This window comes from Rhinatrema bivittatum, chromosome 3 (genome assembly GCF_901001135.1).
Source record: "Rhinatrema bivittatum chromosome 3, aRhiBiv1.1, whole genome shotgun sequence".
In the NCBI taxonomy this organism is placed as follows: domain Eukaryota; kingdom Metazoa; phylum Chordata; class Amphibia; order Gymnophiona; family Rhinatrematidae; genus Rhinatrema; species Rhinatrema bivittatum.
In genome coordinates, this window is record NC_042617.1 from 127,008,096 (window position 1) to 127,035,258 (window position 27,163).

Here is a 27,163-nt window from a genome sequence, read left to right on the forward strand (position 1 = left end):
CTTTGATGACGTCATGCATCCTGGATACAAAAGCCTAATCTGTTTGCTAGCTATTCAAGTTAGCAAGGGACTCCTTACGGATAGGATTCGCTCTCCGTACCTAGCTACTCTGCCTCTCCTTAATTGGACTTACTCTGTCAGGGTACCCGCTCCTCGGGGGCCTCTCTCTTTTCTTTCAGGTCGCTGTCTGGAACCGGTACTCGCTCCTCAAGGGCCCATGTTCCTGGACTTGCTGCCTGAGCTCACTTCTGCTTGGAAGAAACCGCTGCCTACACCATCAGTGAGTTACCATCTATATTCTCTCAGAGCTGTTCCCTGGAACCAGGTACTCGCTCCTTGAGGACCTGCCTCTACTCCAGCTTCTGTGTTATCTTCTGGGAGAAACCGCTGTGTGAGTAATCAACCAACGAGGCTCTATACCAGAATCCTGTGTATGCTCCACTGTACTCACTATCTCAGTTTCTCTCTACAGCACGGCTATTGAGGGATCACTGTTCCAGTGTCCTGAGGGACTACAAGCTTAGCTGGGCTTCATCTCTACTCACTACTGCCACCTCTGGTGGCTTCTCAACTCTGTTTAATAAAAGATAATTCTGTGTTGTGTGTCTTAAAGCTGAGCCTGACCTGTGGCCCCTCACGGGACTTCTCCCCGTGGGCATGGTCATCTGCCACAGTGTCCAAGGGTCCACCCAAAACCTTACAAACAATAACACTAGGGCGTTCCACAGACCTGGCTTATTTCTAGGGGTGGAAAGGGGGTAGAGGGACCCAGGAAGGCCCCAGCTGGGCCTTTACTTCAGTAGGTTATTCATGGGGTTTTGGGTCAAAAGTGCCCAGGGAGGCCCCAGGAATATCCTGGGAAGTGATGGTAGAAACGTAGGGCAGTCCTGCTCTATTGTTTTTTGGAGGCGTAGCCTAATGTTTAGAGAGGCGAGCTATAAACTAGGGAAACCTAGGTTCAAATCCTAGCACCACTTCTTGTGACCTTACAAAACTTAGATTGTGAGCCCTCTGAGGATAGGGAAATACCTGCAGTACCTGAACATAGTCCACTTTGAAGTGGCTGAAAGGTGGAATATGAAAATCTAAATAACTACATTTTTATTTTGGTTTAACAAACAAATCTAAGTGAAATAAACATTAAAATAAAGAGAAAAAATTGACCGCCTTCCCCCCAAAAATAAAATATGAAGTGAAACAAAAATATTTGGGCTACACATCCCTGTTGTTCATTATATCCATGTTACAGTAGTATGCCCTTATAACTCTAAACAGCATGGGGTAGATACTCAAAAGCTATTTAGATGGATAAATTAAAAGTTATCCATCTAAATGGTCAAACCATGATTTTAAAACTCTTACCTGGCTATATTCTAGCCGGATAACACGTTATCCGGCTAGAATACAGCCTGGTAAGTTGGAGGCATTCCAGGGGCAGACAATAGCTGTTTGCCAGAGGAGCAGAGTTAGCCAGTTAGATTAACTGGATATTTGGAACATAAGAACAAATGATATACCATACTGACTCAGACCAAGGGTCTATCAAGCCCAGTATCCTATCTCCAACAGTGGTCAGTCCAAGTCACAAATACCTGACAAGTACCCAAACATTAAATAGATCCCATGCTACTAATGCCAGCAACAAACAGTGGCTATTCCCTTTTGATTAATAGCAGTTTATGGACTTATCCAAATCTTTCATAAAACTAGCTATACTAGTTGCCTTAACCACTTCCTCTGGTAATGAATTCCAGAGTTTAATTATGTGTTGAGTGAAAAAGAAATTTCTTCAATTTGTTTTAAATGTGCTATTTGCTAACTTCATGGAGTGCGCGCTAGTCCTTATATTATCCAAAAGAATAAATAACCATTTCACATTTATCTGTTCAAGTCCTTTCATGATTTTGTAGACGTCTTTTATATCCCACCTTAGCAGTCTCTTCTCCAAGCTGAACAGCCTTAACGTCTTTAGCCTTCCCTCAAAGGGAAGCCGTTCCATGCTCTTTATCATTTTGGTTGCCCATCTCTATTTTTTTCTCCAGTGCAACTATATCTTTTTTGAGATATGGTGAGCAGAATTGCATATAGTATTCAAGTTGCGGTCTAAACATTGAGCAAAACAGAGGCATTATGATATCCTCTGTCTTATTGGCCATTCCCTTCCTAATAATGCCTAATATTCTGTTTGCTTTTTTGACCATCACATCACACAGAGCCAAATGATTTCAATGTCATATCAACTATGATGCACAGATCATTTTCTTGGGTGGTAACTCCAAAAATGGAACCTATCATCGTGCAGTTACAGCATGGGTTATTTTTCTCTATGTGCATCACCTTATACTTTTCCACATTATATTTCTTATGCCATATCTTCCAGTCTCGTAAGCTCTCCTACAATTTATCACAATCCGCTTGTGATTTAACTACTCTGAATAATTTTGTGTCATCTGCAGATTTGATCACCTCATTCATCATACCTCTTTCCAGATCATTTATAAATATATTTAAAAAGTACCAGCAAAGTACAGATCCCTGAGGCACTCCTCTGTTTACGCTTTTCCATTGTGAAAATAGGCCATTTAATCCCATTCTTTATTACCTGTCTTTTAACCAGATTGCAATCCACAAAAGGACATCTCCTCCTATCCCATGACTTTTTAGTTTTCCTAGAAGCCTCTCATGAGGGACTTTGCCAAATGCCTTCTGAAAATCCAAATACACCACATCTACCAGTTCACCTTTGTCCACATGCTTATTCACCCTTCAAAGAAATATAGCAGATTTGTGAGGCAAGACTTCCAATAGGTAAATCCATGCTGGCTGTGTCCCATTAAATCATGTCTATCTATATCAGGGGTGGCCAAACCTTTACACATCAAGAGTCAAGAAATTGGAATGCACAGTACCAAAGAACCTCATGTTTCCAAAAGACAAGGGGTGAAGGAGAAGAGGGGAGCATCTCATTTCAACAGTATTTCTCCCTCTCTCAATCTGCACACTCTGTCCTTCATACTTTCTCTCTCAATTCCATCCTGTTCTCAGTAGTTTCTCTCAATCCTGCCACTAGTCTTTCTCTGTCCCCCAACTCTGTCCACACCAATTTCTCTCAGTCTCATCCTATTCCCACTAATCTCTCATGAACAACCCACAAGTCTCTCTCAATCCTCCCACTGTTTCCCATCAGTTTCTCCCTCTCAATTCCCCAACTGTCTCTCTCAATCCCATCCTTTTCCCTAATCTCTCAATCCTCCACCAGTCTCTCTCTCAATCTAATCCTTTGCCCCAATCTCTTTCCTTCTACCAGTCTCCCTCTCAATTCCTCCACCATTCCCACCAGTCTCTCTGCCCTCTCAACCTGTACCTACCTGTCTATAATCAGCATCTTCCTCTTTCTCTTGATCATGCTCTACTCAATGTCTGTCTCTTCTCTCCATCAGTATCCCTCAATACCCTACCCTCTCTCTCAGCATCCCAGCATAACATTCCCCAAACCCCAGAAGAACAATGACAGGGGCTCCAACATTAACCCTCCCTTCCTGCCACTTGTGCTTCTCTGTTTCCCTCTCCTCTGACCAACATAAGTATCTACTCTGCTACCACTCCATCTCACTTTTTCTCTCTCCTCTCCCTTTAACCCTCCCCTATAAGTGTCTTCTCAGGCAATCTTTTCTTTTTTTAATTTTTTAATTTATTCATTTCAAAACTTTATAACAACAAATTATAATAGAATACAGATATATTTGCAATACCACATAATGTATTATTTTTATCATATCATTATAACCATATCTGTTTCAACAGGAAATACGGGGGGAGCTAATGTTTATGAGCGGCAAAAAAGGAAAATAAGGGAACATCTAGATCCCATACTTCATTAGTAATATGAGGCTACAACTGATTATATTCAATTCTCCTAGCCAATGTTTGTGGTTACTCGGGCATGAGAGTCCAGAAACACTTGAAGTTGAGAAGTTTCAAAGAAAATGTACTTATGACTTGAGTAATTTATTTCACACCTGCAGGAAAATTTCAGCAAGAATCTAGCCCCTATAGCTTCAACTTCTGGTCTCAATCCCAGAAAATTCTTCCTCCTAATTTGCGTTATTCTGGCCAAATCCGGATAAATCCACATTTTTTGTCCATGAAAGTTATCCAAATAGTGTCGAAGAAATAGACGCAAAACTACATCACGGTCCGATGGAAAAACAAATGTCACAAGTAATGTTGCTGTTGAAAGAAATTCTGTATCAGTTGTTGTTTCAAGTATCTCAGTCAAATTTAAAGATTTTTCAGGTAACGTATTTCCATCTGAAGTAGCAGCACTGGGTCTTAAAGGTAGATAATAAACCTTAGAAAAAACAGGTAAAGAATCTTGAGGCATCTTCAGAATCTGCAATAAATATTCTTTAAGCATTTCCTTTGGAGGAATCGTTTTTAACTGAAGAAAATTCAATACACGAAGATTGAGATATTTTAGAGAATTTTCCATATATTCCAATTTTTTCTCATTTAGCAAGTCGGACCTTGCAAATTTTTGCTGAAGTACTTCTACTTTTCTCTAACCGTTTTTCACATTTTTCCAAATTATTTTTATATGAAGATACTGAGTTCTCTAAATTTGAAAAACGCTGTTGAAAATTCAAGGTAGTCTGGGTCAGATTAACGATAGCCTTTTCCAAAGATTTAATTGCTATCCACAGTGAGCTAAGGGTAATCTCTACTGGCGTTTGCATGGATATCAAATCCTCATGCGGCCTGGTCTCTCCTCCTCCCCCCATAGCCTGGTCTCCTCTCCTCAAACTGTCCAAAGTCAGATCAGGTGAATCTCCAGAGCCCCCAATTACCACGGGGGCTTCCCTGGATCCCGTTGGGCTTACGTGTTGTGGCGGGGAGGGAGTTCTAGGAGCACCGGGGCTCAGCAATATTACCTCGGCCAGCAGTGCCGTCTCCCACTCAGATTCAACCTCCGCAGCGGCCCTTTCCTCTGGCATCATCCCAGGTATAGACGGAAAAAAGGACGAAATCCGTGGCTGTGCTGTTATAGGTAAGGGAGATGAAGTAGATATTTCCCTTACCTTAGCCTTCCTTGTGCCATATTCCAAATGGAAAACAAAGACAAATACTATTTCAGGTATTCGAGGATGGAGAGCTCCTTCTTAGCATCTACCTCAGTTGGCGGCCATCTTAGCTCTCTTTTCTGGCAGTCTTGCATAAACAATCCACCATTTCCACTTCTGGCTCTCACAGACCCACCACCTCTCCAACACTCACTCTAGAAGCATTCACCCCCTCTTGCATTGCCCCTCTCCATCCATGTTTATTTCTCTCTCTCAAATCTTCCCCATTCAGTCACCATCTCTTGCTCTCACCGCTCCACTCCCATCATCCCTCTAACTCATATATAACCCTCTGTGTGCACTTCAGCTCCTCCAGGTCTGCCATTCTAGCCTCCAGAGATTGGACTCATTCTCTGAGAGCCAGGAACTCTTTGCATTGGATGCACACATACAACCACTTATCGGTGGGTAAAAAATCATATATGTGACATTTGATGCAGAAGACTGGAAGGCTCCCATCTTGCTGCTAGATTGCTGCCTTCATCTTAATTTTGTTGAGTTCTTAGTTAAGTTTAGGTTGCTAAAGGAATAGGAATGTGTAAATAAGAGTCTTTTAAATGTATTGGTATATTCACTATGTATCTAGTAGTGACTTGCAATGGGGTAATTAAAGACAATACACACAAACTCTAAGAAGTAAAATTTAAGATCTCATACATGGGCGCATATGTGCACACATTTGCCATCATGCACACATGGATGCAGCGATTTTATAACATACACACATATATGCATATATACACGCACATGTTATAAAATAATCTCTATGGGCCAGATTTTCAAAAGCATTTACTCGAGCAAAACTGGTTTTTGCTCGAGTAAATACACTTTACTCAAGTAAGTGGGCTTTTCAAAATTGCTACAATATATGCCATTGAATTGTCCATAGGATTTACTCAAGTAAGTGCACTTTACTCGAGTAAATAGCTTTTGAAAATTGCTACGATAGTATGTCACATTTACATGCGTAACTCCTTTGAAAATGACCCCCTATGCGCATACATGTGCGTGCAATTTTATATTGATGTGCACATATGGCGACTCAAATGTGTAAGTGGGGGGAATTTTAGTATCTACGCATGCTGACTTAATTACCTGTTTCCCCAGTTTATTCCCAATTCAGCCCAGTAAAGGAGAGGACTTCCTAAACTCCCTAGTTAACTTGCTTCCCTTTTACCCTATTAGCCCCAAGCCTTAAAACCCTCCTAACTAGCCTAGTTTTTTTTTGTTATGACTTACACACCATCCATAGCAGAAGTAAAGTTATGCAGTACGGGATCCCAGCATATGTTTGTGTGCATAAACACATATACGCAGACTTCATGGTTTAGTTCCGGCCCACTAATGTCCCGCCCATGCTCCAGCCAGACCACGCCAACACCCCACTCCTTTTGGTGAAAACATTTAATGCGCATACCGAGAGATATGTGCTTACCCGTGCAGATTTTAAAATCACTGCAGCTTGCACCATGCCAAATCACACACATATCTCCTGGTTTTGGTGCACATAGTGGGGTAGATTTTAGAAGGATTACACGCATAAGTTATGCACGTAACCCTTTCAAAACCCTCTTGCACGTGCCTAGCCTATTTTGCATAGGCTTGGCGGCGCGCGCAAGCCCCGGGACATTCGTAGGTCCCGGAGCGTTCCTGGGGGGGAGCGTGTCGGGGGTGTGTCGGGGGCGTGTCGCGGCGGTGCGTCATTCGGGGGCATTCTGGGGGCGTGGCCGAGGCCTCCGAAATCGCTCCCGGGCTGGGGAATCGTGCGGCGGCGGCCAGCCAGCGCGCGTGAGTTACGCCTGCCTGGGGCAGGCATAACTTTCACAATAAAGGTGGGGGGTGTAGATAGGGCTGGGGAGGTGGGTTAGGTAGGGGAAGGGAGGGGAAGGTGGGGGGATTATTAAAAATGTTTTATTAAAAATCACTGAATTATTGTTTTATCAATAAATCTTTTTGAGGACCTTCGGCATCTCTTTGTGAAAATGCTGGCAATACAGAGGTTGAAGAAGTAGTGGCTGCTGTCATTGATTGTTATTCCTTTTTTTTAGTTAACTGTGAGAGGTACAACCATTTTTTCCTCCATTACATTCACAAAAGTATTTTTTAAAGTGTGTCTATAAATACTTTTTAATAAAAGTAGTTTAAATTTGGCATGTTTTGGGTTTGTTTTGGCCTTGTTTTTTTGGCAGTGATGAACTGAAAGATGTTGCCTGCATTAAAACATCTAATGGCACTTACATTGAACTTGAACATTACAAATTAAATTCGTATTTGAAAGAAATATTCAGTGATTTTTAATAAAACATTTTAAATAAAAATCACTGAATAATTGTTTTATCAATAAATCTTTTTGAGGACCTTTGGCATCTCTTTGTTTACATCCCTCACGGCTTTGTTAAACCGACTTCCTTCTTGTTTTTTGGGCCTAGCATTTTCACAAGACATATTTTCATTGAAATGCTTCTTCATATTGTTGGCTGGCACAAAGTTGGTACAGCAAATACCCTAGTGTCTTATTCCATAATCCACTTTCAATATTGATGAAGGAGTTGCATTGGCTTTCACAATATCGCTCACAAAGATATTGCGAACCAGTATCAGAACAGATCCTTAAAGAACTCCAATTATCACTTAACTCTTTTCAGAGTAGGTTCCATTTACCAATATTCACTGACAGATAAAAGGCAGCCTGGTTCGCCTTCCCAGAGACTGATCATTATATTAGGATTGTAAATAAGGGATTAGAATTTAGTTTCTTACTTTGTTTTTATAGGATACTGGACCTTTAATATGGCAGGCACAAAGAAAAAATAAAGAGAAGGATACTTTTGCAGCTGCTGCTCTTTTCCTCTTGTTTGATATAATCAAGCAGGTTTGTCTATAGGGAGCTGACTAAATGCTGCAGTCACAATCCTCATACTAAGAACTGGGGTTGGGGGTATGGTGGAAGAGAGACAGATAGTTGCAGCAGTAGCCAATCAGAGGGACAGGAACAGGAGGGCATGTCTCATCCATCATGCCCAAAAAAACGTGAGTTAAAAAAAAAATCCAATAATAAGTTATCCGCGAGCTCAAAAAAATAAAAAGGCAAATTGCTAATAAAACAAGCCCAAACTCACGGTAGATAAGCGATGTTGTCAACACTGCTGAGCTCTTTCCACGCAATATATCTTGTGCTTTTAAGGCAAGTTAGTAAAAACAATCCCTTTGGTGATTTACACTTCAGTTAGTTAGCCTATGTGACTCACTGCTATGCTGTTTAACAAATGTAAGCACCTACTCAAATCAATCATACTACTCTAACACCTTTACAAGGTGAGTAAGTGAGCTTTTTCAACCTTTTTTTTTTTTTTAGGTATACACAACTCTAGGCTATTACCTACCTTTTGGTTTGCTTTTTATAAGAAACACACAAATTCAAATCTTTTTCCTACCTTTTGGCTTGCTTTTTATAAAAAAAAAAAAAAAAAGCAAACAAACTCTAAGCTTCTTCCTTCCTTTTGGCTAGATTTTTATAACAAACACACAAACTAAGCTTTTTCCGACATTGTAGCTAGCTTTTTATAGCAAACACACAAACTCTAAGCCTTTACCTTCCTTTTGGCTTGTTTTTTTTTTTTTTTTTTAACAAACTCAGATACACACACTAAGGAATATACCCCATTATTTTTACCTATCCCCAAAACTTTTTAAGTTCTAAAATTTCCTTAAGCAATGCTCACCAATCCTTTTCAGCCATCAGCAAGACGATTGGCCAATTTTTTTGCCTCTGCCGCACATGTTACTCTTGTCACAATTTTTCTGTTCAAGCTGAGATGACCGAACAGTTTTTAGAACGAGAATATCTACGATGTGTGGTCTGACATGCTTACAAACAAGCTCTTTATATCAACAGGGATCTGTTTTTTATTCAGTGCCCTAAGGAAGTTTCAGCAGGTTTAACTTGTATTTTACATTTTTCAACCTGGATGGGCCAAATCTTTAAATTAATTCACCATCATTGGTCCATCCTAGCCCCACTGAAATGTTTTCAGGATTTTCCGTTTTTTGCCTTTCATCGGGGACATAATTTAAGGGACATATTAGTGTCTTCAGACTTTGTTTCAAATGTAGTGCCTTCTTGGGGCCTCTCTGAACATCATCCTTATGGTGATTTTCAACATGTGATCTGTCCCTTACTGTTACAACATTTGTCCACATGCCTCTAAAAAATCCTTATAAACTATGCTTGTCCTATGACTGTAATTCTTCATGGGTAGTCTACAATTTTGTATGCCCCTATAATTTTCTTTATGTGGGTAAAACCTCGTGCCCACTTAAGACTCAGTTGTTTGAACATAGTAGTAGCAATTGGATGCATATTGAGAATGCTTCTCTGACCATGCATTGGTATAAAACTAACCACTTTGTTTCAGATTTACATTTTTTTAGATCAATTTAGTATTGCCTCACTCTAGAGAAGGCAATAGTGATCATCTACTACTTCATTGTGAACAGAGGTGGATTTTGAAATTATGATCTCTGCATTTCTGTGGTCTAAACCAGGATATTGACTGGTCTGTATTCATGTAATCTGATCTCCTCCTCCATGATTGGACATTCTGTATCAGCTGATTTTTTCATGCCATTTCAGCTGTCTTCTTTACCTGCCAAACCAGCATTTTTGGTTCTTTATCATTTTGAGTCGCTCTATGTACATGTGATTCTGTTTTGTTTTATTAACTATCTTTATGAAGATGCATGTTATTTATTTTGTATTTCATTAAGAACTTTTCACTATGCTGTTTTTTAAAAATATTTTTTATTCTGACCTTTCACAGCTAAGACCCTCCTAAAGAAGCCAGGAAGTGAAATATGGCCATGTCGGGGGCCTACAACTTTTGATATACGGACTCTTTTTCTAGCGCAGTGATGAACTGAAAGATGTTGCCTGCATTAAAACATCTAATGGCACTTACATGAATTTGAACATTACAAATTAAATTCATATTTGAAAGAATTATTGAGGGATTAAAAGCACCCGCATTTTGAATGGATACCCCATATTGATAATATATCTCTCACACTCTTTCTTTGGATTCTATAAAAATACAGCCATCAGGTGGCTTGCCCATTTTATGACTGGTCATGTTAAAGGCAGGAGCATATGCCCTAATGCACTTCCTTCTATTCTTCTATCCAGGATAGGCTAGTACCCTAAACTGGAAACAGATCCCCTCATGATTACTCCTAATCTCATTAAATAGCATTTTCTATCATTTTTAAATGTAAATGCAATTTTATATAATGGTAGTAGTTTGCAGATAGTTGATTTGCCTTACCTGTTAAAGGAGGCAATGGATATGTACCTAATGGATTATTCATAGCATATTATTCTGTCATGTAAAAAATGTAGTTATGTTCTAAATTTCTTCATTTTTACTTTCCATATTTTTCAGATGTATACAGATGATACCAATACCCTCTCATTGGTGCAGGACATTAGCAAAGGATCTGTGATTCTGCAGTATATGGATGAGCAGCCACAGCAGATTCTCTTCCTGACTACAGAAGTTACTTGGGAGGCAGGCGAGGGTCTAGTATAGCAAATGTTGCTTACCTGTAACAGGTGTTCTCACAGGACAGCATGATGTTAGTCCTCACATATGGGTGACATCATAGGATGGAGCCCAATCCTATGTCAAAGTTTCTAGAACTTTGACTGGCACCTACTGGGCATGCCCAGCATGGCACTAAACCTGCAGCCAGCAGGAGTCCCCCTTCAGTTTTGTTTAAAGCTACAGGAAGTGCCGAAAACTAAAATAAGAAAACATTAGGAACCCAACACCATGGGGCGGCGGGTGGGTTTCGTGAGGACTAACATCCTGCTGTCCTGTTACAGGTAAGCAACTTTTGCTTTCTCACAGGACTAGCAGGATGGTAGTCCTCAAATACGGGTGAGTACCGAGCTGAGGATGACCGAGAAATGCACCAAATGTACCCAGATGTGCAATAGGCACTAGGACTGGGGTGAAATTTGGTAGAGGGCATCCTGAACCCTAACGGGCAGGTGGAAGGGTGTTGGTACGTCAAGATGCAAAAAGGTTGCGCAAGACAGATTGGCCGAAGATGGAATCTTGTCTTCCGGCTTTGTCTAAGCAATAATGGGCTGTAAAGGTATGGAGAGAACTCCAGGTAGCAGCCCTGCAAATGTTAAGAAATGGCACTGAGCGTAGGTGTGCTACTGAAGTCGCTGGCCCTCACAGAGTATGCTTTAACACGATCTTGAAGTGGAATGCCTGCTTGCTGATAGCAAAAAGATATGCAGTCCGCTAACCAGGAGGAGAGAGTCTGCTTACCCACAGGCTGCCCCAATTTGATGGAATGGAAAGAGACAAACAATTGAGTGCTTTTCCTGTGGGCAGCTGTATGGTCTAGATAGAAAGCTAGAGCCTGTTTACAGTCAAGGGTATGCAGAGCCTGTTCTCCTGGATTGGAGTGGGGCCTGGGAAAGAAGGTAGGTAGTATAATGGATTGATTAATGTGAAAGTCCGATACTACCTTAGGTAAGAACTTAGGGTGAGTGCGGAGTACTGCCCGGTCCTGCAGAAGTTTAGTGTAAGGTGGATAGGTAACTAGGGCCTGTAACTCACTAACTCTGCGAGCAGATGTTATTGACAAAAGAAAGATCACTTTCCATGTGAGATAGCGAAGATCACAGGATTGGAGAGGCTCGAATGGTGGTTTCATGAGCCAACCCAAAACCAGATTGAGGTCCCAAGAAGGGGCTGGAGGGTGCAGAGGAGGCTTGAGCTGAAGCAAGCCCTTCAGTGTTAGGAGGGGTTGTACTGAAATAGGAACATCTCCGACACCTCTATGGAAGGCAGCTACCGCACTGACATGTATTCTGATGGAGGAGGTTTTTAGACCTGATTCTGACAAGTGCCAGAGTTAGTCTAGAAACTTCGTGGTGGAAGAGGTAAAGGGATCAAGAGCTTGAGAAGAACACCATGATTTAAACCGGTTCCATTTGTAAAGATAAGATTTTCTCGTGGAAGGCTTCCATGAAGCAATCAGGACTCGGGAAACTGGCTCCGAAAGGTTAAGTGGCTGAAGAATTAACCTTTCAACATCCAGGCCATCAGAGACAAAGCCTGAAGATTGGGGTGGTGTAGGCACCCATCGTTCTGAGTGATCAGAAGTGGGTCCTTTTCCAAAGGAATGTGCCTGCGAATGGAAAGGTCCTGAAGTATTGGAAACCATACTTGGCGAGGCCAGGTGCTATCAGGATCATGCGTCCCTTGTACTGATGTAAATTCACGAGAGTCTTCGAGAGAAGTTGAAGTGGAGGGAATGCATATAGGAGACCTGTTATCCATGAGAGGGAGAACACATCTCTTGGCTGAGAGTGTTGACTGCGAGTGAGAGAGCAAAAGTTCTCTACTTTGCAGTTCTGAGGTGATGCAAAGAGGTCTATGTGGGGGTAACCCCAATGTTGGAATATTGAGTCCACTACAGTGGGATTGAGGGACCACTTGTGTGGTTGAAAGGCGCGACTCAGCTTGTCCGCCAACACATTGTCCACTCCCGGCAAGTAGGTGGCCCTGAGATACATCGAATGGGAGAGGGCCTTTGCCCATATCTGTGCAGCCTCCTGACATAGTAGGTAGGAGCCCGTCCCTCCCTGTTTGTTGATATACCACATGGCCACCTGATTGTCCGTCTGAATGAGGATGACCTGGTTGGAAAGGTGATCCTGAAATACCCTGAGATCATATCTGATTGCTCGCAGCTCCAGGAAATTGATTTGGTGTTTGGCTTCCTCTGGAGACCAAGTTGCTTGTGTCTGCAAATCGGCAACATGGGCTCCCCAGCCGAGGTGGAAGCATCGGTGGTGAGAATTATTTGAGGGTCTGGAGCCTGGAAGGGCAGGCCTTGGAGATTGATCTGATTTTGCCACCAGGCTAGAGACTGACGAAGTGAGTTAGTGATGTGGACAGTGGTCGATAGAGATTGGTCGGACTGAGTCCATTGTGACCTTAGAGTCCACTGCATGACTCTCATGGCCAAGTGGGCCATTGAGGTAACCTGTACTGAGGATGCCATGTGTTCCAGCAGGATGAGGAAGTGGCATGCAGTCTTGCGGTGCTGAGACTATAGCTGGTGTGCGAGAGAGATGAGAGTGAGAGCTCACTGTCAAGGCAGAAATGCCTTTGCCTGCAAGGTGTCCAAGTCTGCCCCTATGAATGATAAAGTTTGAGATGGGAATAAGCAGGATTTCGCATAATTGATGAGAAATCCTATCGAAATCAGAGTGTGTAAAGTAAGACGTAGGGATGACAGAGCAGCTTGCTAAATGGGAGCCCTGATCAACCAATTGTCTAGATAGGGGTAGACGTGAACACCTTGAGTTCTGAGGAAGGCTGCTACTACTATGAGGCACTTGGTAAAGACTCATGGTGCAGATGCCAGGCCGAATGGTAGCACTCGGTACTGATAGTGCTTGGGGCCTACCAGAAATCTCAGGAACCTGCGATGAGATGGAGTTATCGCAATGTGTGTGTAAGCGTCTTAGAGATCGAGAGAGCAGAGCCAGTCTCCTTTTTGCAGAAGAGGAAGGAGGGAACCAAAGGTCACCATCTTGAACTTTTCTCGGTGGAGGTACTTGTTGAGGGTGCGTAGGTCCAGAATTGGACGAATGCTGCCTGATTTTTTGGGGATTAGAAAGTACCAGGAATAGAATCCTAGGCCTTGTTGGGACTAGGGCACTGGCTCTATTGCTGTGGACTGGAGGAGGAGGGAGACCTCCTGCTCCAGGAGAAGTGAGTGGTTGGATGTTCTCCATGTTGGTAGAGGTGGGGAGTCCGGTGGGATAGAGAGAAAGTTCAGGTGATAACCTTGCGAGATTATAGCAAGGACCCACTGGTCTGAGGTGATTGTGTGCTACTTGTTGTTGAAATGGCACAATCAACCTCCCACTGGTATCTGAGGCAGTGGAAACTGGCTGCTGCTCTCTCTGCAGGAGTCAAAAGCTGGAAGCAGGGCCCGGCTGAGGAGCTGCCTGCGGCTTTTGTTTCCGTGATTGACAAGACTGGGTCTTTTGAAAAGGTCTCGTGGAACGAGTTCTAGATGGTGGTGAATAGGACTTCTTTGGCGGAAGAATGACTTTTTAGTATCCTTCCTGAAAGGCTGTTTGGAGGAATACTCAAAGGGCATCAGAGAGAGCTGGTGAAGGGTTTCATGATGGTCCTTGAGTTCCGCCACCGTCCGCTGAATCTGTTCGTCAAACAGATTGTCTCCTATGCAGGGCAGATCAAATAATCTGTCTTGTACTTCAAGGTGCAAGTCCGAAGACTTAAGCCAGGCCCACCTTCTTGCCGAAATAGCAGTCACAGATACCCTGGAAGCGGTGTTGAAGATATCATAAGAGGATCTTATTTCATGCTTCCCTGCCTCGAAACCCTTGTGTACCAGGGTTTGAAGCTATTCCTGGAATTGCTGAAGCAGGGACTCTGCAAAGTCCTGTATCTGTTTGAATAAGACCCTGTTGTACTGGGTCATATACAGCTGGTAGGGGGCGATCCAAGAGATAAGCATTGATCCCTGGAAGGCACGCCGGCCAATGGCATCCAGGAATTTCTGTTCCTTACCTGGGGGAAAGGAAGAGTGGGGTTTTGATCTTTTTGCCCTCTTGGGCAGATTCCACAACCACAGATAGGTGATCCAGCTGAGGTTTCTGGAATCCTGGGGCTGACTGGACCAAATAAGTGGTATCAGCTTTTCTGTTGACTGGAGCAAAAGAACCAGGGTGTTCCCAGTTCTTTTTGAGGAGATCCAAAAGAACCTGGTGAATAGGGATGGAGGTTATTTCCTTGGGAGCATCCAGGAATTGCAACAGCTCCATCATTTGGTGCCTATCATCTTGCTTAGTCTGTAATTGGAAGGGAACAAATTCAGACATTTCCTTCACAAAATTTATGAAGGACAAGTCCTCTGGAGGAGAATGCTTCCAACTTTCAGTAGAAGAAGATGGCAATGGTAAATCATCGGTGTCTTGAGATGAATCATCAGCCCAGGTGTCATAGGGATCAGCCCCTGTCCCTGTAGGAACCTGAGGAGGACTGGATGATGGTATTCCTGAAGGTCCTGGTCTAGGATCTGAAGGCATCGATGAAGGCATTGAGGGCACCGGTGCAGGCATAGAGGGCATTGATGGATGTATCGGTGGCGCCGATGGGCACATTGGCATCAATGGTTGAGGCATCGGAAGGACTCCTGATGGAGGAATATGGAAAAGTGTTTCCCCTCCCGATGCCAGGGTAAGCAGGGAAGGCACCAGAGCCATCAGTGACCCAGGATCCATCAGTGGAAAAGCGGCTATGAGCACTTCCATCTTCTAGAGCAGCGGTGTCAATGCTGCTGGAATGGGATCGATGGTTGGTTCCATGAACGGCATCGATTTCGGCACCGGGGGACCTTGGAGTCTGTGCATCACCTTATCAATGGCCTCCTGAACCATCCGGTCCAGTTCTTCATGGAGACCTGGAGCAAGCAGCCCCGGCTCCGGAAGGGAAGAAGGAAGCAAAGGCATAGCCGGAGGGACCACCGTTAAAGGCGGAGTCACGGCTCCCGATACCCGTCCGGGTGAGGGTTGCCTCGGTGACCCTGTCACAGAAAGGGTCGATGCCTTTTCTGGACGGGGTTTTTTCGATGGCAGCTCGGACGATGGCGAGGTAGATGATTTTCCTTCATCGATGGTCGGAGACTTCCGGTGTCGATGCCGATGTTTTTCTCTATGATCCCCTCAATCCTGAGGGGGAGTAGAGGTAGTCGAAGGCCGAGAAGTCGTCGATGCCGGATGGTCACCGGCTGGTGGCTGATACTGGCGTGAAGTGGATGGTGCCGGTTCAGATGACGTTGATGCAATAGACGGCGTTGGAGTTTGAGAACGGAAGAGAAGTTCCATTTTCTCCATTCTGGCCTTGCGACCTTTTGGTGTCATTAAGGCACATTTGGTGCAAGTCAGGACATCATGCTTGCACCCGAGACACATTACACAGACTTTATGCGGGTCTGTTATGGACATGGTGCATGTACAGTCCGGGCACCGATGGAACCCCAATGCCATGGCCTTTGAAAAATGTAGCCGCGGTACGGTCGACGGCCAGTAGGCCATGAGGGCCAAACTCGGCGGGAATTGACCGAAAATGGGTAAAAACTTACTGGAGTACCGCGGAGTCAAAAATTTGAAGGAGGGAACCCTGTGGGCTATGAAAGTTTTTAGTAATACCGTGAGGAAAATTCCTGTCAGGAATCTCTGTGGAGCTCCTTAACCCGCGTGGCTACAGCTATGCGGAAAAAAGAAGACTGAAGGGGGAACCCTGCTGGCTGCAGGTTTAGTGCCATGCTGGGCATGCCCAGTAGGTGCCAGTCAAAGTTCTAGAAACTTTGACAAAAGTGTTCCGTGATTGTGCTCCATCCTATGATGTCACCCATATGTGAGGACTACCATGTACTTTGCCATTTTCTCTATCCTTGCCTAAGAGTACTATCCCTGTATCTTTTCTTGACTGCTTGCAGAGTTGTGTTGTGCAGAGTATTTTTTTAAATTTCATTTCTTACATTTTGTGTTTGTGTGTGATGGTGGGGGGCGGGGGCTTGTTTCTTTTTATTTTTTTAATGTGTGACTGGGGATTAATCCTGCCCCATTTTTGACCATGGATGGGGTAAGACACAGGGGGGAGTATGGGGTTTTTTCTTGTTTGTTTCCTGTTGGGGACTAAAATTTGAAAATGAAACAAAATGAAAAAAAATTGATATTTTATATATTTTAAAAACAAAAGGAAACAAAGTAGGACATTTTGTTTCCAATGAAAGCAAAAGCCTAGTATTGTGTACTAGGGATGTGAATCGTGTCCTCGATCGTCTTAACGATCGATTTCGGCTGGGAGGGGGAGGGAATCGTATTGTTGCCGTTTGGGGGGGTAAAATATCGTGAAAAATCGTTAAAAATCGTGAAAAATCGAAAAATCGAAAAATCGAAAAACCGGCACATTAAAACCCCCTAAAACCCACCCCCGACCCTTTAAATTAAATCCCCCACCCTCCCGAACCCCCCCCCAAATAACTTAAATAACCTGCGGGTCCAGCGGCGGTCCGGAACGGCAGCGGTCCGGAACGGGCTCCTGCTCTGAATCTTGTCGTCTTCAGCCGGCGCCATTTTCCAAAATGGCGCCGAAAAATGGCGGCGGCCATAGACGAAAAAGATTGGACGGCAGGAGGTCCTTCCGGACCCCCGCTGGACTTTTGGCAAGTCTCGTGGGGGTCAGGAGGCCCCCCACAAGCTGGCCAAAAGTTCCTGGAGGTCCAGCGGGGGTCAGGGAGCGATTTCCCGCCGCGAATCGTTTTCGTACGGAAAATGGCGCCGGCCATACGCGTATGGCCGGCGCCATTTTCCGTACGGAAAATGGCGCCGGCAGGAGATCGACTGCAGGAGGTCGTTCAGCGAGGCGCCGGAACCCTCGCTGAACGACCTCCTGCAGTCGATCTCCTGCCGGCGCCATTTTCCGTACGAAAACGATTCGCGGCGGGAAATCGCTCCCTGACCCCCGCTGGACCTCCAGGAACTTTTGGCCAGCTTGTGGGGGGCCTCCTGACCCCCACGAGACTTGCCAAAAGTCCAGCGGGGGTCCGGAAGGACCTCCTGCCGTCCAATCTTTTTCGTCTATGGCCGCCGCCATTTTTCGGCGCCATTTTGGAAAATGGCGCCGGCTGAAGACGACAAGATTCAGAGCAGGAGCCCGTTCCGGACCGCTGCCGTTCCGGACCGCCGCTGGACCCGCAGGTTATTTAAGTTATTTGGGGGGGGGGGGGTTCGGGAGGGTGGGGGATTTAATTTAAAGGGTCGGGGGTGGGTTTTAGGGGGTTTTAGTGTGCCGGCTCACGATTCTAACGATTTATAACGATAAATCGTTAGAATCTGTATTGTATTGTGTTCCATAACGGTTTAAGACGATATTAAAATTATCGGACGATAATTTTAATCGTCCTAAAACGATTCACATCCCTATTGTGTACAGATGCTAGAATGTTTTTATGCTGTAGGTCTTATCTGAATTGAATTTGTGACTTATTGAATGCTTTCATCAGCGGAAAGAGTATATGGTACATTGATGAGAATTCTGATTATACTTTATGATGTCATCTGTCCTCTAGCCCTAAGGAGATCCATATTCAAAAGCATTTCTCTTATCTGTTAGCTAACTCAGATGTTATCTGGCTAAATGAAGCTTTGGGAACTTATCCAGCTAAATTCTAGCTGGCTGGAGGCCAGCTTTATTAAGGCTTGTCTCCCATTTTGTGTCTCTGGGAAAAACCCTGTGATTGGTAACTTTTAAACAGCCGTGCGGGCGCACATGCTCACCCGAATGGACGCGGTCATTTTGTAACATATGCACATATATGCGCGCATGTTATAAAATTGGTAGTATGTGCGTACATGTGCACGCAATTTTATATGGATGTGTGCACCTGTGCACAAATTCTGACTCTAATGCATAAGTGGGGGGGATTTTCCTAGGTACGGTAGCCAATGCAAATATCCATTTCCTCATTTTGTTCCCAGTTCACCTTGGAAAAGGATAGGACTTCCTAAGCCCTCTGGGTAGATAGCCTCCCTTTTACCCTTTTAACACCTGCCCTTCAAACTCCGCTGACTAGTCCTGATTTTTTTATTTTAAAACTTACACGCCATCTATAGCAGAAGTAAAGTTACCCAGTAGGGGACCCTGATGTGTGCTTGTGTGGGTAAATACTTTTGCAATACTTCAGGTTGCAGACCCAGAACGCCCATGTCCCACCCAGCCAGAATCTGCCTATGCCCTGCGCCTTTTTTGAATTTCCCAATTTGTACACGTACCAGGAGATACGTGCAAACTCAGGCACCTCTTAAAATCTGTGTAGCACGCGTTGCCCCAAGATACTCATGTATCTCCCAGCTTTGGCACATATAAGGCTTTTAAATTCCACCTGTTAGTGAATCAGGTACTAAGTTAGGGGCATTCCAAGGACGTAACTAGGAGAAGTTGAATTATCCGGCTACCAGGGTCATTTATCAAATCGTGTTAAGGTGTTTTCACATGCGTTATGGTGTTTTTGCATGTGTAAAACGCCTTAACGCATGTGATAAGCTCCATAACGCATGGTGCGATACAAATTTTTAAAAGGGGAGGGATTTCTGTAAAAGTAGGCTGGCTTTGTGAAGCCATAATGCACGATATCACTGAAAATAACTACACCTTTTTCAATTGCGTTAAGTTGTGTGATGTCATGCAATATGCCCATAACACGATTTGTGATTTTTTTGCAAATTCCATTTTGGGCATTTTTAGGCTGGGGAAGGGCCTAAGAGGTAGGGGGAGGAAGGGAAAGGGAGAAGGAGAGGGAGGGAGAGAGAGAGGGAAGGAGAGAGAGAGAGAGAGAGAGAGAGCACCTCTGGGGGTGGCAGCTATTTATGCTAATATAGGAGGCCCACCTAGAAACTCAAAGTGAGGTTTAAGTAGTAGTGTAGAGGTTAGGGGGCCACTTTTACATGCAGAGTGAGATGTATGAACAGAACAGTGCACTCATGTGAAGATTTGAGGTCCTTTGGAGTGAAGAAACTCACACAACAATGAGATTTGTACAGTGTTCTCTCAACTTAGCTTGATGTTAGAGTCTATCAAGCTAGGTTGAGAGAACATTGTACAAATCTCATCATACCATATCAATCAACCATAAAGTAGTGTTTCAACAAACACCCTTCTATTCTTGGCCCGATAAGGAACCATGTTTCGAACAACAGGTTATCATCAGGGTGCTATCTTTAAGCAGGTCTGGGGCTGGTCATTATGTTGGGAACAAAAAAGCTAAAAAATATCTGGGACACTGCTGTAGACCTATGATTAAATATAAGGCAGATGATCAATGAAATGTTTAATTGTATTTACTCTGATGATGCCTATTATGATGGTCTAATTTATTGACACTGAATTCATTTATGAGGTGGTTTATTTGTATGTGTTGTTTGCTGCATCCACTCATAATCCTCAATTTGGGAATGGCTTTTTAGTGCACAGGAACTCTGTGGACAGGAAGGGCCCAGCAAGCTTCTTCCATTTAGCCAGTATAGGAACTCTGTACAGAGGATAGGCCTGGCTTTGTTGGAACAGTCATCATTAAATGGAATTTGTAAGGGCTGGTTGTCACCAGTCGGCTTCATGGGCCTTTTCCTCCCTGAGGCTTTGTGCTGGCTGGAGTTGGCGTTTGTTTAGGAGGCATACTCCTGGGCCGTCCTGAGAGCCGGGGACTGGTTCTTGGAGTGGATTCCTGTGAGGATAGTGATGGCATGGGTACAGGTTCTGGCAAACGCTGAATGAGTAGTATGATGTCTGTTGTTAAATTATTGATGGAAGTTGAGATGGTGGTTGAAACCTGTGTAAGAAGTTGCTGTCTGCTACTGCACGGCTTGGTTGTGGACGACCTGATTCCTCCTCAACCAGACCATCTCTGCCCGTATATGGTGAAGTTGCAGCCTATGACTCCTCTCAATGTGGTTTTGTGTGAACCACTGCTTGTTCTGCAGGTAATGGGGTTGGTGGTTGCTGAGGTGTTGTCTTGGCTCCAATGGTGGCATCATTGGGCTCATGGAATGAGCTGGCTGGCTGTCTTCCTCATCCTGCTGGTCATGTGGCATGCTGGAAGCAGTTGGCAATGGGGCTGCTTCCTATCATGACAGGGCAGTTCACATCATAAAGCAGGATGTTAGGATTCTTGGGTTTCGTGGACCCTTGGCCCGAGGTAAAGGTAGTTACAGCCTGAGGTGTGGAGCCCCACAGGTCCTCACTGTTGGGAGGCAAGGTCAGCTGCAGCAGGGAACACAGCTGTAGTACAGCGTAGTAACAGACTCTCTGGTATGATGACGTAGAGGCTGCCCCAAGGAGTGGGGAAGCGCAGAGTCAGTCTTGGCAGTAGTGACAAAGACTGCCCTGAGGAGCGGGAAAGCGGGAGCAAGTCACTCGTGTAGAGATGTAGGCACTGCCCTGAGGAGCGGGGAAGTGTGGAGCAAGTTGCTGGTGTAGAGATGTAGGCACTGCTAGAGACAGAGGCTAGCTGGAGCTTCACCAATAGCAACCCAGGGTTCCCTCAGGTTGAGCCCTTGGTTACCCGGGCCACCTGGTCTTAGGTGGGCCTCGCAGGATCTCCTAGAGAGGAAGTGCAGAGGAGTGCCTACCAGAACAAGGGTGCGCGGTTGATGTCCAAACCAGAATGTCCAGAGGTCACAGGAGGCCAGACCAGAGAGTCCGGAAGGATAGCGAGGATCAAGGCCAGAGTAATAGTTCAGAATGGTCAGCCGAAGCAGGGGTCAGTTCCTGTAGTCAATCTAGAAGTAGTTAGGTCAGTCAGAGGTCACGTTCCAGGCAGTGATCAGGAGTAGTCAGTATTCAGGCAGAGGTCAGTTCCAGGCAGTCGTCAAGAGTAGTCAGTGTTCAGGCAGAGGTCAGGTCCAGGCAGCAATCAAGAATAGTCAGGAGCAAGCAATGGTCAGCACTGTGAGATCAGTCCAAAGGGTACTACCAGGGATGGAGAGACGAAGGAACAGGAGACGCTGGAGCAGGAGATGTTGGAACAAGAGACACTGGAACAGGAGACGCTGGAAGGCAAACTAGACACACCGGAGGGTACGACCCGATTACCAAGGCACTGTTCAGGGGAATGGGCCTTGCCTTATATAGTGGGACAGTGTGATGTCATCAGGGAGCACCGGGTTTGGGTTTCCCGCCCTTGGCCCTTTAAATAGGGCGACGGTCACACTCGCTAGGGGTGGGGCCGAGGAGCAGGAAGAAACGGAGCCCCTACGGTAGCACTGCTGTGAGGCCGGCCTCGGAGACGGTGAGCGGGGGAACCGGGGATGCTGCAAACTCGCTGCGGCAGCAGAGGAGGTAAGGCCTCCTCTCCTCCCTCCTGCCATACTCCTTCCTCATCTCCCTCCTCTCCTCATGCCTCTCCTCTTTCCCCATGCCTTCCACCCTCCATCCTCTTCTGCTCCTCACAACTCCTCCACCTCTCCTCTCCACACCACTCTTCTCCGCCGCACAAACAGACAAGACAAACACAAAAGCTTCTTCACACAGATAAATTCAAGAAACAAAGGTAAAAGAAAACAGATGAGAACACTAAACAGGACAACTCACTCAGGTAATCACTAGAAAAAGCTCCTATACTCCAACTAACCACTACTAACTCACCTCCTTTCCTTTCTCTCCAGCTTCTGACACACCCTCAAAGAGGCAGCTGCTGGAAGATGATATATATAAACAAAGCACAAGCAACCGAGCATCAGCCAGCATTCAGCATACTATAGAGTCACAACAAATGCTGGATTAAAGTGATACAGTCCCAGATTTCAAATGGGTTTATATGTCCAAAAGTTCTTTATTCAAAAGACGGCAACTCCACTGTATACAATCAACATTGTCTCTCACACACAAGGGGTCCCCCGACACGGACCCGTGTTTCGCCAAAGGCTGCGTCGGGAGGGATGCCCAGGAGAATTTTATTTAAGGATTTATAAAAACAATTACAAAGGACTGTATTAGAAGAAGTGGTACCAGTACAGAATAGATACAAATAAAGCACGCATAATCAGTTTTACCTTTATCGGAGTTCACAGATTCAGGGCAGGGAGCGCGCTTGAACATAAACTAGAACAGACTTAAAAGCTGTCAAAAATCGCGCCAAACAGGTTTCACAGACCAATCAGAACAGAGGAACGTACAGCCAATCACTAGTGAAGGAGCAAAACACCTGCAACCTATCAGAATCAGGTGAAGTGGAACTATTCGATTTCTTTGTTAAGGCCCTTGTGTGTGAGAGACAATGTTGATTGTATACAGTGGAGTTGCCGTCTTTTGAATAAAGAACTTTTGGACATATAAACCCATTTGAAATCTGGGACTGTATCACTTTAATCCAGCATTTGTTGTGACTCTATATATAAACAAAGAAAATAATGAGCTGTAAGTAAAACGATGCGCATCATGTGAAATGATATGTGAGGCATTGAACGACACACCATGTGGTAATGTGTTGAGCAACGCAAAAAAGTATCGCGCGGCACAATAGTTATATATGTGATGTGGTATGTCATTAATTACCCTAACCACACCCATTTTTTTATCGCCGGATGGAAGCACGCCATGTTTTTGCTATATTTACCATGATTTGATGAATCTAGGTCTAACTTTGGTGATATCTTAGTTATATTCCAGTTTTATTTGCAGGGGCCATATGCTAGCATTTTGTAACAAGTAGCTTTCCATTTGGCCTTTACTTCAGAATCTTGCATTACAATTGGGCTGATTCAGTATGGTGCGCTCGGCTGAGCGCACCTTTAGCCCCGGAAACCCCCCCGAAACTAATAGCGCCCGCAACATGTAAATGCATGTTGATGGGCCTATTAGTTATTCCCGCGCGATACAGAAAATAACATGTGCAGCGAAGTCGCACATTTTACTTTCAGAAATGAATGCCTGCCCAAAGGCTTTTCTGTACACCCTCCAACTTAATATCATAGCGATATTAAGTCAGAGGCCCCCCCAAAAAAAATAAAAAATAAAAAAAAATTTTTAAATCTGCCCGCGGACCACGGGTTGGAAGACAGACGCTCAATTTTGCTGGCATCCATTTTCCGAACCCGTGGCTATCAGTGGGTTCGAGAACCAACGCCGGTAAAATTGAGCCGCTTCTGTCAAAAAGGAGGCGCTAGGGACTTGCTAGTGTCCCTAGCGCCTCCTTTTACCGCGGGCCCTAATTTGTATACCTTTACTTAATCACGCGCCCAGGAGAGTGGCCTGGGCGCGCGTCGGGAGAGCGGGCGCTCGCCGGCCCTCCCACGCGTCTTACTGTATCGGCCCAACAGTTTGAAATACAATAGTTTCTATCTTGCTGTGCTCTCAACTTTTCATGAGGTTACAATATTTTCTTATACCAGTCCTTGCTTCCTGCTGTACCTTCATCTGATTGCATTATAGGACTTGATGTTCCTAGTGTAGCCATTGTAGATTGATATTTTGAGAAGGTTTAATGTTCCTCTGTACTAATTGATATAGAATGCCCACTCAAGAGGGAAGAAGCAACAGGAAGCTGGTGGTTAGATGACAAGATGAACCCTCTTACTTAGTCTTTGTAGAGCTTCTGGAATAAATAAAACATTTTGTTTTACACTCTTGTGTCAGATGTTTTTGTTTAGCTCTGTAGAGGTTGTAGCAATGTATGTGTATATGAATCCATGAATATTATAGTGTGATATCTGCTGGAATATTTTCATTTCGGTTCTTTTTTAGTTTTGGGGATTTGGGGGGGGTTGGTGTTTCAATTTTTTTGGCTTTTCTTTTAATGTTTATTTCAATTTGTTTCATTTGCCAATTCAAAATAAACATAAAAAAAACCAACTGTAAAACACCTCCCCCCCCCAATAAAATAGTCTACTTGGGTCTCTCTGCCATTTCCTGGGGCTTCCTGGTGCCTTTCCAGGGCTTCCACTGCCACTTCCTGAGGCTTCCCAGGCCTTCACGGGGCCTCCAGGACCCACCTGCCCTGCTGCGATGATGCCGAGGATAGAGATTTGGGCCTGCCCAGCCGGGTTGAGCCAAGCCTAGCAGGGACCTTTCTGGCCTCCTTTTCCGTTCCTTGGTGGCATAGGCAGGAGGTGGGGGCAGGAGTGATCCTTGCTCACTCCTCCCCCTCTGTAATTCTTTAAAAATTGCACCTGGCTGTGAAAGTGGCACCAAAATGTTATCAAAATGGCTTCAAAATTCCTTTTCTTGAATTCTTTACTAACTCTGGAAGAGAAAGGTCTGAAGAGAAGTGACTAACAGGCTTAGCTTGATGCCTAGTAGTAAGAGGATGGCTGATAGTATAGGTAGAGGTTTGCTTTGTTGTACCACTGTTTGTTTTGTAAATCCTGTCTTCCCTTTTGTACTCTGTCTCTTGGCTTAGGTCCCAGGCTGTTTAATCAAGCCAATGTTCAGACAGATTTACATGTTTACTTCACTAAATAAAGAGCTACAGCCCTTTGTTAAATGGGCAAAGAGGTCTAGCAAGACCCAGTATGCTACAGAAGCATGTCTGATCGTAAAATTATCCTGGAAGTGTGATATGTGTCTGGAAAAGCCTTTTGCTATATTGTATCACAGTATAAGTTCAGATAGTGAAATTTATATTAGCTAATGAATTAAGGATGCCTTTGTTAGATTCTCTGGTGTTTAACAGTATATTAAGTGCTACTAAAATAATATGGGTTGACATATATGTAGAAAGTGTTCAAGTCCAATTGTCAATATATGAGATGGCATAGAATTAATTTGAAACAGAAAGATGGCATACAGCTATAAATGTAAGAAAAGAGAGGTCTGCATTAAGAAAACAGATGGAATATCTACAGTATGTTCTAGATGAGATTCTAGTTGTTAGAGCAGTTTATAAAAATGGAGCAGATCAATCCCCTGTAGGGAAAGACTTGCCTTTATAAAAGTGCCTTTGCCACAGAAATCTCTAACCAATGTTTAACAATAGGGTAAGTTTGCTAAACTTTTTTGCATGTTGTATGATAGGATAAATGATGAGCGTTTGTTGTAACTATGTCTCATATTTCCCACTAAGCAGAATGGGCACACAGGAGTGAACTCCACTATTCGTGTCTAATGGCTGCTGAAGCAAATAAAAGATGCGTTGTGTGATTGCAGGCATATCTGTGAACAGAGTAGATGGTGTTAATGGAGATTCTATGGCTAATTCTCTTCCTGTGATATCTGAATATAATTTTCAACATGAGTGGAATAGCATTTTGCGGGAAAATGTTTTGTGAATATCTCTGTTTTGTGAATTGTTCTGTTTATGACCACATTTGACTAAGACCAAATATGTCCCTCTTTGTTGCCTCCAAGGGTCAAAATCATGTGGGGTGAACAGAAACTATAATGCCAGGAGATTTGAGGAGATCAGTATATTGTTTCACGTGCAGTCAAGCAGCAGCTAAGTTTTTAAAATATCAATTGCTCTTTGTTAAATTTAACACATGTTTGGGGGGGGGGGGGAGGAGGGAGTACAATTTTCTGCTGTCCACATTGGGGCACATTCCAAAGGTACCTTTTACCCGTGGATTCTGCATCAATATTCAAAGAGAAAGTATATACCTACTTTTACTTTGAAAAGACAAAGACTCACAGACATTTGTACCTGCTTTTGAGTGGGTAAAATCTCTTTGGAAAATAATTGCCAGGTTGGAAGCTCCCGCAGTACAAATTACGCTGGAAATGGTGTCTCAGTGCTGATTTATTAATAAACAAGGTGCTAAAGTAAACAGTCCCTGACTGATAATGTACTGCAGGTATGAATAAACAGCTAACATCAATCAAGGCTGCAAACATGCAGGATCATTTATCAAATTGTGTTAGGGCCTTATCGTGGGCGTTAGGGCCCTATCGCCCGCGATAAATAATGCATCGCGAGACGAGTATGCAAATTTTAAAGTGTTTCACAAATGGGAGGAGTTTTGGGGGGATGTTAGGGCAGTGTAAATTAAAATGAGGGGTGCTTAGCAATGAGTGTGATAGCATAATACATGTTATCGTGGGTTTTAATGCCGGAAATAACTACACCTTTTTTCCTGGCATTATGCTCGAAATGGGATTTGTGCTAAAAATTGGAAATCCCATTTTAGGCAGAAGAGAGAGAGAGAGAGTTTCTGGGGAGGCACACATATTAGTCAGCTTTTTATACCACTGGAAGAGGGGCAACTAGTAAATCAGGGTGAGGTTTTGTTGGTGACCTAGGTTTTGGGGGGCACTTTTACATGCACAGTCAGAGGTATGAACAGCACAGAACAAATCAGTAAAAATTTGAGAGGATTTGGAGTGATGAAAGGTACACAAAGATGAGATTTGTACAATGTATTCTCGACTTAGTTTGATGCACTCTCTTCCTAGCTGCTATCATGCCAGGTTGAGAGTACAATGTACAAATCT